We start from the raw sequence: 13,967 nt of genomic DNA, 5'->3' as shown, positions 1-13,967 counted from the left end.
CAATTAAAAGGATATATCCCATCATCCCTTTATAACATTTTTCTCTCTATGATTTGCTGAAAGTGCTAGAAAGAGTTCATAGCTCATAAAACATTATGTAGTAGAAAGAGAATGTGAGTAGGGTCAGAAGATATGGATTCTCATCCAGTGTCTTCTAATAATAGCTACTTAACTTAGGCAAGTCACTCTTCTTGGAGCTATAGTTTTCTCCGGAAACCTGCTCCTCCATCTGGAATCTCTACTTCACAGAAATGACCACGACATTTCAGTCTGTCTCCCAAACCAAAATCCTAAGGGTCATCCTAGCTCTCTCCTTGTCATTCATTCCCTCATGTCCAATTATATATCAAGTCCCTATGGAGTCCACCTCCTTAATATTTCTCCCATCTAGCCCCTCCTGCCCACTTCACCTATAGCATATCTCATCCCGGTGTTACCACCTCCTCCTAATTTACTCCTGCCCCAGTTTAGTCTGTCTGGTCCCAAAAATTCAAACTTAATTGTTTTGGGACTTAAAATCTCCAAAGATTTTATTATTTATTAATATTGTCTAGAGTATCAAGTTCAAACTCCTTGGTTTAGTACATGAGGCCCACCCACCACCCCCTTTTTAAAAGAAGTCCTTCTACTTTTTTGTCCCACCTCTTTGACCCTTTTCTGTGCCTACCCTGACAAAATGGAACCACCTGCCGATCCTCTAAAGCATTGTGCTATTTGGCACCTCCATTCTTGCATAGGTATTGTTGCCTTTGTCTGAAATGCTGGTTCCCTCCCTTCTCATCAGGTTAGCTCCTCTCTGTCACTGAACATTCAGTGCAAGAATCCCATCCAGCAGCACCTGAGTAGCTCAGTTGATTAAGCGATGGACTCTTCATTTTGGCTCAGGTCATAATCTCAGTCTCATGAAATTGAGCCCCGCATCAGGCTCCACACTCAGCAGATAGTCTGTTTGGAATTCACTCTCTCACACTCCCTCTGCTCTGACCCCCTCTCTAAAATAAATAAATAAAATCTTTAAAAATAATAATAATAATCCCCTCCAATAGAAGACTTTCCTGAGCTAGGAATGTACTCTGCAATAGTGACTTCCTCGCATCCTTTAGCCACTTAGACTTTGTGCTTTCTGAAGGCAGGAACCACCTTGCCATGTCTTTTTTGCCTTTGTGTTACTAGGCCTTAGAGCTCAACAAACCCGTGTTGAATGAATGCATAGTTTCATGATTTAAAGGAAATGATAAGAACTTGCTTACTCTCCTCTATGGCCAAAAGTGACTTTTGTTTTGTTTTGTTTTTCTTTCTTATTAACCTTGACCAACGAAAGCCCCAGGAGGAAAGATAATTAATTAAAAGCTATTTAAAAAGCACTCAATGATCTATTTTTTAAAGGAAGTTCAGCAAGAGGAGTACCTTCCTTCTGTAGTATCACTCAGCCTGGTAATAGCATTTGATGACAATAGAAATTTATTAGGTCTGGCACTCAGGTGTATATAATCTCAATAAATCTGGTCATGGAAATGGTTGGAAGGCTATAGACAGATTTGAATTATCACTTATCAAAATGTTTGCATTTGTTAATTTAAAAATATTTATTGTAGGGCAGCCAGGGTGGCTCAGCGGTTTAGCACTGCCTTCAGCCCAGGGCGTGATCCTGGAGACCCAGAATCAAGTCCCACGTTGGGCTCCCTGCTTCTCCCTCTGCCTGTGTCTCTGCCTCTCTCTCTCCGTGTGTCTCTCATGAGTAAATTTTAAAAATATTTTTAAAAAATTAAATTAATAAAATAAATAAAATAAAATAAAAATATTTACTGTGGAAGGTACTATGCTAGTATGGAAGATACAAGAATAAACTTGTATTACATTCATTAGGGAAGATCATGACTTACTGAAATAATTAGAGGTAATAAATGATGAATTCCACAAGAAAGGAACAGAAGGCAAGAAATTGGTCAGCAGTACCATCTTCATTTATGAGATTACAGCATTCTACACACAAATATTAAAGCACCTACAAAACTTAAAATGCAAAAGCCCAGTTATATCTCCAAAGTACAAATACCTCAAGTATGAAAAGCAGCTAGCTAGTTAACTGTGTCATATGGTCCTAGATACCAGTTTGAAAGTATTGTGTACCAGTTCGGAACAGATTGAGCAAAAAGACTGGAACCATTTGGAAGTCCTCAAGAATATCTGAAAAAGGGGGATGCAATTAACCAAACCAGGATATGGCCCCAGGACAGAGAAATGAACACTCTGGTTCAGGGAGTCCAAGTGTCAGAAATGTACAGTCAATTCTTTATCTGTGAAAATTCAAGTTGCAGATACTCGGCAAGCAGATGGGCAGACGTGATAAAGGAATGTTCACGGAAACAGATTCCAGATCACACTTCCGATTGGTCAGTTGTTTTATTTTTTTTAAAGATTTTATTTATTTATTCATGATAGACACACACATACAGAGGCTGAGATATAAGCAGAAGGAGAAGCAGACTCCGTGGGGAACCTGATGCGATGTGGGCCTCGATCCCAGGACCCCGGGATCATGACCTGAGCCAAAGGCATATGCTCCACCACTGAGCCACCCAGGTGCCCCTGATCAGTTGTTTTAATGCTGTCATCAGAACTTTCCATGTAGCCAGGCAAAAAAATGACTTAATTCTACTTCTTCCTTCCTTTGATCAACTTCAGGAGGTCAAAATAATGATATAAAACTTGAAGATTAAAAGTCTAAGTCCAGCCTGCATCACAATAAGCAGTATCTGAGGAATTGAGAGCTTGGTGATCAAGGGAAAATGCCAGCTCCTTATCCCTACACAATTTCAGCAAGGAGGTGATAGGAATTAAGAACGCGGGCAGCCCCGCTGGCTCAGCGGTTTAGCGCCCGCCTTCACCCCAGGGCGTCATCCCAGGATCGAGTCCCGCATTGGGCTCCCTGCGTGGAACCTGCTTCTCCCTCTGCCTGTGTCTCTGCCTCTCAAGAACAAATAAATAAATAAAATCTTAAAAAAAAAATGCAAAATAGGCAAAATTTAAAGGTCAAAAGTAATCAATGATAACGGAACTGCGCAATTTCCAAAAGCTTGTCGTGCATGAAAATACAGAAAAGTTGTCGGGCAAAATGGGTTTTCCTTAAAAGAAAAAAAAAAAAAAGCCTCAGACTGCGACGACCATAAGCCTCAGAGACTGCCAGGACCATAAGCCTCAGACTGCAACGACCAGGGTCCTTTAAGCGCCCGAGGCATCGGAGGTGTGGCTGGGGCGCCTGAGCCGTGGGTGAGCCGTAGGTGCAGGCTCACGGGGCCCGCCGGGTCCGCTCGGGGCTCCAGGGAGTCCCACGCCCAGGGCCGGAGGCCACCGGGCCCGCATCCAGCGGAAGGCGAGCCGGGGGTGGGCCGGCACCGGGGCGTTCCTGCCTCGCTCATTCATTCCCTGATTCACCGGCTCCGGGAGGCGGTCCGCAGGCGCGCGGGGCGGGGGCAGCGCCGCGGGCAGCCCGGCTGGGTGCGGTCCGGCGCCCGCGGGGAGGGCGAGCGGCGCGCGCGGGGGGCGCGCGGGGGGCGCGGGAGGGGCGGGCGCGGCCGGCGGCGCCGGAAGTGAGTGGCTGGCGGCGGGCGGGGGCAGCGAGCGGCCGGGCGCGAGGCAGTCGGGCCGTCGGCCGCCCGGCCCTCAGCTCCGCCTTCTGCGTCTCGGCCGGACGCGGCCGCCCTGGGATCGGCCCCCGCTGGGCGCTGCGGCCGCCCCGCCCGCGCGCCCCGCCCCGCCCCCGCCGCCGCCGCCGCCGCCGCCGCCGCCGCCCGTCGGTCGGTCAGTCAGTCAGTCACGCTGCGCGCGGCGCGGGAGCTGCGGGCGCTCGCGGCGTCTCCGGGGAAGGAGCGCCGCGCCTGAGGAGGCGGCGGCGGCGGCGGCGGCGGGAGCAGGGGGAGCGGCGGCCGCCGGACCATCGAGCAGCAGCCGCGGTGAGTGCTCAGCCTCGCCCTCGCGGCGGGCGGGGAGGCCGGCCGGGCGCGGACCGCCGCTCCCGCCTCCATTTTCCCGGCTCCGGGGCCCCGCCATCCGGGCGCGGTGCGGGCGGCCGAGCCGGGGCGGGGTCGCCGCGGGGCCGGTTGGACCACGCCCAGCGGGGCGGCGGCGGGGCGCAGCGCCCGAGCGAGACAATGAGGTGCTGAGGTGCGGCCCCGCGTGGGGAGGGTGCGGTTCGCCTTGGACCCGGCGGCCGGGACCCCCCCCCCCCCCCCGGCTTGGCCGCAGCACCCGGGGCTCCGGCGCCCCCCGCCCCTCATCTTCCCTAAATGAATTCGGCGCAGAGATGGAGAAACGCGGGGCGCCTTGCGCGTCCTCTTCTGATCCAGCGGGCTGAGCAATTGCCCCCGGGCTGCTGAGCCCGCAGTCCCCTCGGCGGTGTGCATTCCCGCCGGAAATCCAAACTGCAATTCCCGGGGGCGGGGGGAGGGGCGGCAGTGTGCCGGTGCGGGAGGCCTCGGTCCGAAGACGCTCGGAGGTGGGGGGGGGGGGTATTCGCGGGTGTCAGGGCGTCCCCGCAGCGCGAGCCGGGAACCGCCTGAGCCTGGGCGCTTCCGAGCGCGGAAGCCAGAGCCTTTCCGAGGGGCACAAGCGTCGCAGCGAATGTTGCCTCGCGGGTGTGTGTAGGGGTGGGGGGGGGGGCGGTGAGGGGGTCTTGAATCCTGTGAGGAGAGCACTTGGGGAAACCTGCGGAAAATCTGAAAGGTCTTCACTTCACCTCCCGGTAAGGGTGGATGTGCCTGCAGCCTTGTGTCCTGGAGACGTGGGAGGCCGCCCGTGTGTCGGTGTGTAAAACCTGCTGTGTGGGAACCGCGAAGGGAGCGGGCTAGGGTAGGGATAGGGCGTGAACGGGTTATTCAAAGGGGGGGTGGGGTTGGATCCCCGGGTGGCCCGGGGCGTGACCCTGGGGCCCCGGGATCCAGTCCCGCCTCGGGCTCCCTGCATGGAGCCTGCTTCTCCCTCTGCCTGTGGCTCTGCTTCTCTCTCTCTGTGTCTCTGTGTCTCTCAGGAATAAATAAATAAAATATAAATAAATAAAATTAAAAATAAATAAATAATAGGTGGCGGTGAGCTCATAGGAATATTAAATCCAGCGAATCGTTCAGAGTGAGGGACACAAAGTGGACAGGACCTGCAGCACGGAGTGGTTGGAGAGAGCTCGTGGAAGCCAGGCAAGCCAGAGGCTCCGGAAACCCTTGGAATTGGCTAGCAGTGTGACAGCTAAGCTATTAACTCTGAATCGTACTTTCCTATCAGTAAAATGGGAATAACCCCACCTATTTACCCCCCCCCCCCCCCCCCCCGCGTGGTTGTCCCACAGATTAAATGGGATAATGTATGCAAAATGCTTGAGAAGCCCCGGTGGCCCAGCGGTTTAGCGCCGCCTTCAGCCCAGGGCGTGATCCTGAAGACTGGGGATGGAGTCCCGCGTTGGGCTCCCTGCATGCAGCCTGCTTCTCTCTCTGCCTGTATCTCTCTCTCTCTGTCTTTCATGAATAAGTAAATGAAATCTTTAAAAAAAAAATGCCTAGCACCTTTCAAGGTACTGAGGTGTTGGCAAATGTTGATTCCTTTCTTCCCCCAGCCAGCTGCTCTTGGGATTTTCCTAGGGGTAAGGTGTGTGTGCGTGGGGGGGGGGGGGGGGGAGAAGTTAAAGTAGATAGTTGTAATGCAACCCATGCATTATATAATAAAATGTAGAATAAAGCTACAAAATAGGGGAGCAAAGAGGAGAGAGATTAATGCTAGAGTGGGAGCGCTGAGGGGAAAATCTCAGAAGCTGCCAGATTTAAGTGGAACCTTTATGAATGGGCTAGGATTTTAAAAGAAGGAGGGGTAGGATTTCAGCTGATGTAGATGGGGAGGACATTCCAGGCCGAGGTTGGTACTACCGTTTGAGAGCCCAGTTGGGAAGTAAGACCAATGGAGGAAGGGCAAAATAGAGACGCTCCAAAGCTTTTTAGCTCTTGTTGAGTCTGACCTTCAAAGATTGTCTCTGTTATTTTGCTTTTTGTGTTGTGAATTTCCCAGAAACCAGATCTAGCCCTATTCAAGTAAGTACAAAAATGTCTACAAAGCTTTAATACATGATTTTTTGGATTAGACATTTTGTGTGATTTGGACTGCCGCTCTCTTCTGTTTGAATTTAATAAAGAATTATTTGTAGATGTCTCCTCATGGTGAATATTAGCTCTATTTGGTAGAAAAAGCAGCTGATTTTTCAGACTCAGAGGTCTCATTAAGATTATATAGTAATTGGCTAAAAGGAGTGGAGTAGTGTGCCTCAAATAATTTATTTTCACTAATATTTTAACACTTTATTCTCAGAGGAGGGTTTTTTTTTTAACCATGTCTTTGAGAATAATTAGAATGACTTTTCTTTTGGTTTTGCTGTCTTTTGGTTTTCACCCCATTAATAATTACTGTATTTTTTAGATTAGCATGGTGAGGGGCACCTGGGTTGCTCAGTTAAGTGTTAGAGTCTTGATTTCGGCTCAGGTCATGACTGTAGGGTTGTGAGATCTGGCTCCACTCTGGGCGTGGAGCCTGCTAAAGTTTTTCTCTCTTCCTCTCCTATGTAGACTACCCGTCTCTAAAACAAAATTAACAAAAAATAAAGATTAGCATGGTGGATGACATCACACTTTCATAGATTCTATAGAATCTCTTGGCTTTGCCTTGGTTCTGAAGTAGTTCAGTGTCAGCAGTAGTATTGTTAATTCCAGACTCTTACTTTAGGAAAGTTAATATTAGCAAAACAAGATATGTGACCTCAGGCAAATCTCTTATCTTGGTTTCTTCCTTTACCTGTAAAGTGAGAAATTTGGATTAGATCACTGGTTTTCAAAGTGTGTTTTACTGAACTCTGGAGTTTTGAGGAGTTTCAAGGTTCTGTAGATGTTTCACTTAAATCTCATTAAAAATATATTTTAAACCTGTGGTAATTAAAAGTGACTACTAAATGACATGCCCTGTTGTAAATGCTTTACGTGTAAAATTTACTTAATTCTTGCCATAATTCTATGAAGTAGGTTGTTTTACTGTCTGAGCAGACCAGGCACAAACTACAGAGCTTATAAAGTGACAGAGCTGGGTTGAAACCAAGCAGCATAATTTTTAAGCTTGTATTCTTAGCCACATTTTTATACTGCCACCATAATAAAATAAATGGCACACATAAGTTTTTTTTTTTGTAAAATATACAACCTGAAATTTACCATTTTAATCATTTTTAAGTGTACATTTCAGTGGTATTAAGTATATTCACAGAGTTGTGCAACCATCATCACTATCTTCAGAACTTGTTCATCATCCCAAACTGAAATTACTCCTTAAATAATAACCCTGTACCACCCCCACTTCTAGCCCCTGGTAATCACTTTTCTTCCTGTTTTTATGAATTCTAGGAATCTCATATAAGTGGAATCATGCAATATTTGTTCTTTTGTATTTGGCTTATTTCACTTAGCATAAGTCTTCAAAGTTCAACCATGTTAGCATGAATCAGAATTTCATTCCTTTCTAAAGACTGAAAACTATTCTATTGTGTGTATATACCACAATGTTTATTCATCTGTAGATAGATGTTTACTGTTTTCACCTTTTGGCTATTGTGAATAATTGCTGCTCTGAACATTGTCATACACATACCTGTTTGAGTCCTTGCTTTCAGTTCTTTGGGGTATATACCCAGAAGTGGAATTGCTGAATCATATGGTAATTCTATGTTTAATTTTTGAGGAACCGCCATACTCTTTTCCACAGCAGCTACAGCATTTTACACTCCAGTAGCAAGGCACAAGGGTTCCAGTTTCTCCACATCTTCAGCAGCACTTGTTGTTTTCTGAGTTTTCTTTTATTTTATAATAGCTATCCTAGTGAGTGTGAAGTGGCATCTCATATGGTTTTGATTTAACATTTTTCTAATGATTAGTGATATTGAGCATCTTTTCAATTGCTTATTGACCATTTGTGGGTTTTGATTTTTGTAGAAATGTCTATCCAAGTCTTTTGTCCATTTTTCTTTTTTTTCTTTTTTAAGGATTTTATTTATTTATTTATTTATCCATTCATTCATGAGAGACACAGGAAGAGAGAAGCAGAGACATAGGCAGAGGGAGAAGCAGACTGCAGGGAGCACAACGTGAGACTCCATCCCAGGATGCCAGGATAATGTCCTGAGCTGAAGGCAGATGCTCAACCGCTGAATCACCCAGGTGTCCCACTTTTGTCCATTTTTAAAATCAAGTTTTTGTTGTTGAGGTGTAGGAATTCCTGATATATTCTGGATATTAATTTCATATCAGATCCATGATTTATAAATATTGTCACCTATTTCATGAATTGCCTTTTTACTCTGTTGATGGTATCCTTTGATGTACAGAGTTTTTAATTTTAATGAAGTCAGATTATTTTTTCTTGCTGCTTATGCTTTTGGTGCCACGTCCAAGAAATCATTGTGAATCCAATGTTATGAAGATTTTCTCCTGTTTTTTTTTGTTTTTGTTTTTTGTTTTTTCCCTAACAGTTTTATAGTTTTATCTCTTACATTTAGGTCTTTGACTCATTTTGAGTTCGTATTTATGTATGGTGTTAGGCAAGGGTCCAACTTCATCCTTTTACATGTGCATATGCAATTTACCAGCACCATTTTTTTAAAGGACTGTTCTTTCTCCATTGAATGGTTCTGGCACCCTCATGTACGTATATAAATTTTAGTTCAGAAGCAGTTGGCATTGACAGGTATCTGTTGGGCGTGGAGGTGACTCCACATGATTGGATTCAGTGTCCTTGCATTCACTAGCAGATTAGAATGCAAATCTTCATGAAGACCTTGACTGGCAAGACCATCACCCTGGAGATGGAACCTAGTGATGGCATTGAAAATGTGAAGGCCAAGATCCAAGATGGAAAGGGCATTCACCCCTGCCAGATAAAACAACAGCAAAGGCTCATCTTTGCAAGCAAGCAGCTGGAAGATGGTTGCTGCACTCTTTCTGATTTCATTATCCAGAAAGAGTTGACCCTGTACCTGGTCCTGCATCTGATGGGGCATATGCTGATCTTCATGAAGACTCTGACCAACAAGACCATCACTCCGAAGGTGGAACCCAGTGACATAAAAAATGTGGAACCTAAGATCCAAGATAAAGAAGGCATCTTTCCCCACCTGACAAGCAGAGAGGTTCATCTTTTGGAGGCAAGAAACTGAAAGATGGCCTCACCCTTTCTGTTTACTATATCCAGAAAGGGTCAGCTCTGCACCTGGTTTTCCATCTGAGGGCTGGTGATTAATTCTTTAGTCTTGAATTCATAGCGCCCAATGACAGCATTATGTTTCACTCTAGCTGTTTGTCCCAATTTAAGTTTCGAAAAACTGTTAATAACCCATTTCAGTAATAGCTGAATCACTGTTTTTTTTTCAATAGCTGTTCAAAACGTTGATAAAGATTTTGTTGCATGGTTAACATACACACATTGAAAATCATAACACATTCCAAACCAATTTTGAAAGAAAAAAATTCCTTGTTTAAAAAATTTTTAATCAATTTAATTGAAGCATATCCTGACACTACAAAAGCTGCTACCCACTTGGAACTATTTATCTGGGTGAAATCAAAATAAAACTTTATGGTAATAAATGGGTTGCTTAGAATGTTTTAAGACTGACATACTTAATCTTTAATTGGTCTCTTCAAGTTAGTAATAAATTGATATATTTGAACATAGAATAGTATTAGCAACATTTTTTGTCAGCTCCACATATTTGAGATGATCTATGAAGATTTCATCTGGGAAAGTTTTGTCAGGAAATATTAGAAAACCCACAGATTACATGATCTCTAAAAGCTTCATCCCATGCTTCTGCTGTTATTTTAAAATACAGTTTACCATATGTTGAGGCAGATGTCTTAAAATGCATCACTGTTGATTTACAAATTGGCTTTTAAAACAGTATAGATTTTGCTAGTAATAAAATACATATTGTTTCTCTGCTTTAGACAGAGCTAGACATAATAGAGAAGTCAAAGAGCTAGGTATTCATTCCAAAACAGAAAGATTGTGAGTTTAAGTGAGGGATACAAGGAATCACTAGAGAATGTAATCAAGGGAGCAGAGTCCAAGAAGCAGCACAAGGTATTACGATTTCAAAACAAGTGAAGCTATTAGGTTTGGAAAAGAAGGGACAAGTAAGCCATACTTTTAAGTGAGAAGAAAAGCAAAGTTGGAAGGTTCATAATTGATGTCTTGTCATTATGTGACAGTTAACATTTAAACCTCCTGGTGAAGAATGATGAAGCTGGGAAAAATTAGAACTGTAAATATATTAAGTAGGCCCAAATATTGTAGAATTGCAATAAATCAATTTTGTAACTGTACTTAAGAATTACATGCTTTTTTGGAAAATACCTGTAAAAGCATGTTGCTTAGTTTGGTATGTGAAGAAAGGGGTTGGCTAAGTCAGTACAGCAAAACAGCTAATAATCTGACCTGAAAAATACGGTATATTCTTTTTTTTTTTTTTTTTTTTTTTTTTTAAGATTTTATTTATTCATTCATGAGAGACACAGAGAGAGAGGCAGAGACACAGGCAGAGGGAGAAGCAGGCTCCATGCAGGGTCTCCAGGATCACACCCTAGGCTGAAGGCAGGCGCCAAACCTCTGAGCCACCCAGGGATCCCCAATACTGTATATTCTTTATCCCAACTTGTAAATGCTTTTATCCATGGTTCTCAGTCTGTCTTCTCCCTAATTTTTCTAGTCAAAATCACCCTTACCTTTTGGGACCCAGCTTTATCCATCTCTTTTGTGAAGCTGTAGACACCAAGCAAAATTAATTGTTTTCTTCTTCGTTTCTCTAGACCTTCCTTGCTTTTCCTTGTGTTGTAGATAATTGTATACTGTCTTAAATCCCCCTGAATTTTGGAGTATTGGGCCTTTCACTCATCTGAAATGCTTCTCAGTCCCTTACATAGAATAGGAATTCAATAAAAAAGGTTTTTATGAAAACTATTATTTGAAGAATTATTTACAGTTGGTATTAGATTTCCTGAAAGGATTCACTAAAATCTAATAATGTTAATTTTATTTATAAAGACTAATTCTTTCTTGGGTTATTTGGCTTATTTTATTTTATAACAAATGACTATAGAGACTAGTGAAGGGAATCAGTGATCCCCTCATCTGTGAATGGAGTACTTTATAAATGTTAGTAATGGCTCAAAAACCTTTTTGTTTACTCTAAATTTTTAAAATAAATACATATTTTTTTTAAAGCAGGAGCAATGAATATATTGCATTATGTTTGAAAAATCTTGGGTTTACTACTTAGAAATAAAGAAATTCCAAAGTCTGGATCTTGAATTTGTTTAATTTGGTACTTGGTTTTAATGTTTGTCTTAATTAAAAGGCAGCTCATATAGAGATATATACCTGGAAAGAGTGAGTACATATTTGGCTATGCTTTCTTTTTTTTTTTTTTTAATCATCAAATGATCAGTGAGAGAGTTCAAGTTGCAATGAGATCATCATGTATTTGGGCTATGCTTTCTTAATGGAGACAATCATTGTTTAATTTCCATACACCGGGGATCCCTGGGTGGCTCAGCGGTTTGGTGCCGGCCTTTGGCCCAGGGCGCGATCCTGGAGACCCGGGATCAAGTCCCACGTCGGGCTCCCTGCGTGGAGCCTGCTTCTCCCTCTGCCTGTGTCTCTGCCTCTCTCTCTCTCTATATATATATATCTATCGTGAATAAATAAATAAAATCTTTAAAAAAAATTTCCATACACCAATTTTGCAGATTTGGCTAGTAGGGTTTGCTTTTCCTAGGCAAACCAATGTGAGGATTTGCATTTATATATTTTTAATCAGTGTGTTCAAAATCCATAGAAAACTGTTTTGAAAAGCACTTAGAGTTTGAGAGTTTGAAAATGGTTTCTCTGATTTTATAGTATCAGGTACAGTAGTTCAAGATGACACATTGTTTTTGTGTTTTTTTTTTTTTTAATACAGTTATTTCTTGCCAAGTTTTAAAATGTCTCATTTATTTTTAAGGTACAGAGTAACCAATTTTTTGTTTTTAAAAACAATGGCTACGTAGCATAAGACTAATAGTTACCACAGAAAGTCAGCAAATTTAGACTTTTTTTGTAAAAGATAAATTCTTAAGTTTTTGACATCTCTTTTTAAATACTTTGCCATGAAACAACTGATAAATCTGTTTAGTACAAAATGCTATGGTCACTCCTCAACTACATCAATAAAATATTGTAACATTTGACTGTCTTCTTACTTTATCTTCTCTTTTGCTTCAGTAGTTGCTTTTGAAATTAAACTTTACTTTCCTGCCCCCAACTTTGTTTTGTTGAAATCAAAACAGATGCTTCATGAAGGATTATATAATACACTTTTCCCACAAAATAATGTTTTTTTTTTTCCTTCTTTTTTTGAGAGGGAGGCGATGGGGGGCGGTGGTTAGAGGGAGAGAGAGAATCTTAAGTGTGGAGCCTGACACGGGCTTCATGTTACAGCCCTAGAATCATGACCTGCATCAAAAATCAGGAGTTTGAATATTTAACTAACTGAGCCACTCAGGCGCCCCCATCAAATATTGTTTCTATTAAGGAAATTATTTACTGTTGAAACTCTTCTCTGGAACACCTGTCTCTTGTAGCAGCTTCCACAAAGGTGGGTTCTGGGATGCCTGGATGGCTCACCAGCTGAACATCTGCCTTCGGCTTAGGGCATAGTCCTGGGGTTCTGAGATCCAGTCGTGCATTGGGCTCCCTGTGAGGAGCCTGCTTCTCCCTCTGCCTATGTCTCTGCCTCTCTGTGTGTGTCTTTCATGAATGAATAAATAAAATCTTAAAACAAAACAAAACCCAAAAGGTGGGTTATTTCATTATTGAAAAAAGAAGCTAGCAAATACTGTCACTCTCTTCAGAATACTTAGAATTGCTTCATACCAGAATACTTCAGTTGTGTGATTGTCTGACAGGTGACATAGAGAAGAGGTTAGTGTCATTTTGTGTGTTAAGGAAACCTGTATATTCTATTCCATTATATTATACTCAAAATAAATATGTGTATTATAATACAGATTAAATATAAGAACTCCTAATAAGGTCTTATATCCCATACATCATCATCACTATACCTCCTCGGGTACAATCACCTCCATTTTGGAAACCACTGTACAACCTTACTATTGTTAATGAGCCTTTCAGATTAAGTTCTATTTCATAGTGTGTAATATTCTTATATGAAGCCATCTTAAAAATAAAGCACTCAGGGCAAGACATTCTCATTTTTTTTACTAATTGGAAAGTGATATTCATGGAAGAAAAATAGATGAATTTCAGCAAAGTGAGACCTAAATAAAGTGTATTCTTCACCACAATTGAAATTACTGGCTTTTTTTCAGAAGCTTAAATTTGGATTTTGCATTATGCTTTGGGGAATTATTCAAGGTGAATTAAAGGAACCCATTAAGCATTTAATTTAGTAATTCACTAGTTTTGATAGATATTTTACAATGTCCATAGTAAGCATTTTTCCCCTGACATTTCTAGCAGATACAGAACATTTTCCATGACTCTACCCTTTATCTTTCCCCACTCTCTTTTGACTTCTCCTCATTCTAGAAGCAATTGCAACCACAGGTAAATTTTGCCTTTTCTATAACTGTATTAGTTGATTATACATAAATACTCCTTTGTCCCTGATTTCTTGTACCCAGCATGATGTTTTCAGATCCACCCATATTACTGCATATATTAATAGTTTGTTTCTTTTTATTCTGGAGTAATACTCAATTTTATAAATACATGAATATACCATACATTGTTTATCCAGTTTCCTGTTGATGGGTATCTGGGCCATTTCCAGTTTGGGACCATTTTGAAGGACACTTCTATGAATATTTTGTTTAGTTCTTTTTTGTGGATAA

General features: G+C 42.4%; 1 protein-coding gene, 1 non-coding gene and 1 pseudogene across 5 annotated transcripts in view; 2 read left to right on the top strand and 1 right to left on the bottom strand.

Annotated features, from left to right (window-relative positions):
• Window positions 1-3,855: 3,855 nt before the first annotated feature.
• RAPH1 (Ras association (RalGDS/AF-6) and pleckstrin homology domains 1) overlaps window positions 3,856-13,967 on the top strand; it is a 101,805-nt gene continuing 91,693 nt past the window's right edge. For all 4 annotated transcript variants that reach the window (XM_038585437.1, XM_038585436.1, XM_038585438.1 and 1 more), the window contains exon 1: window positions 3,856-3,953. The gene's annotated coding sequence lies outside the window, so the exon portion shown is untranslated. The remainder of the gene's footprint in view (window positions 3,954-13,967) is intronic.
• LOC106558311 lies at window positions 8,389-10,597 on the top strand (annotated as a pseudogene).
• Window positions 11,468-11,558, bottom strand: LOC119867991. Its single transcript, XR_005385483.1, has one exon. It is a non-coding gene; the product is annotated as a small nucleolar RNA SNORD81 (small nucleolar RNA).

This window comes from Canis lupus, chromosome 37 (assembly GCF_011100685.1).
Source record: "Canis lupus familiaris isolate Mischka breed German Shepherd chromosome 37, alternate assembly UU_Cfam_GSD_1.0, whole genome shotgun sequence".
Taxonomy (NCBI): Eukaryota; Metazoa; Chordata; class Mammalia; order Carnivora; family Canidae; genus Canis; species Canis lupus.
The sequence above is the reverse complement of the archived record's forward strand: the minus strand, read 5'-3'. Positions and strand labels throughout refer to the sequence as shown.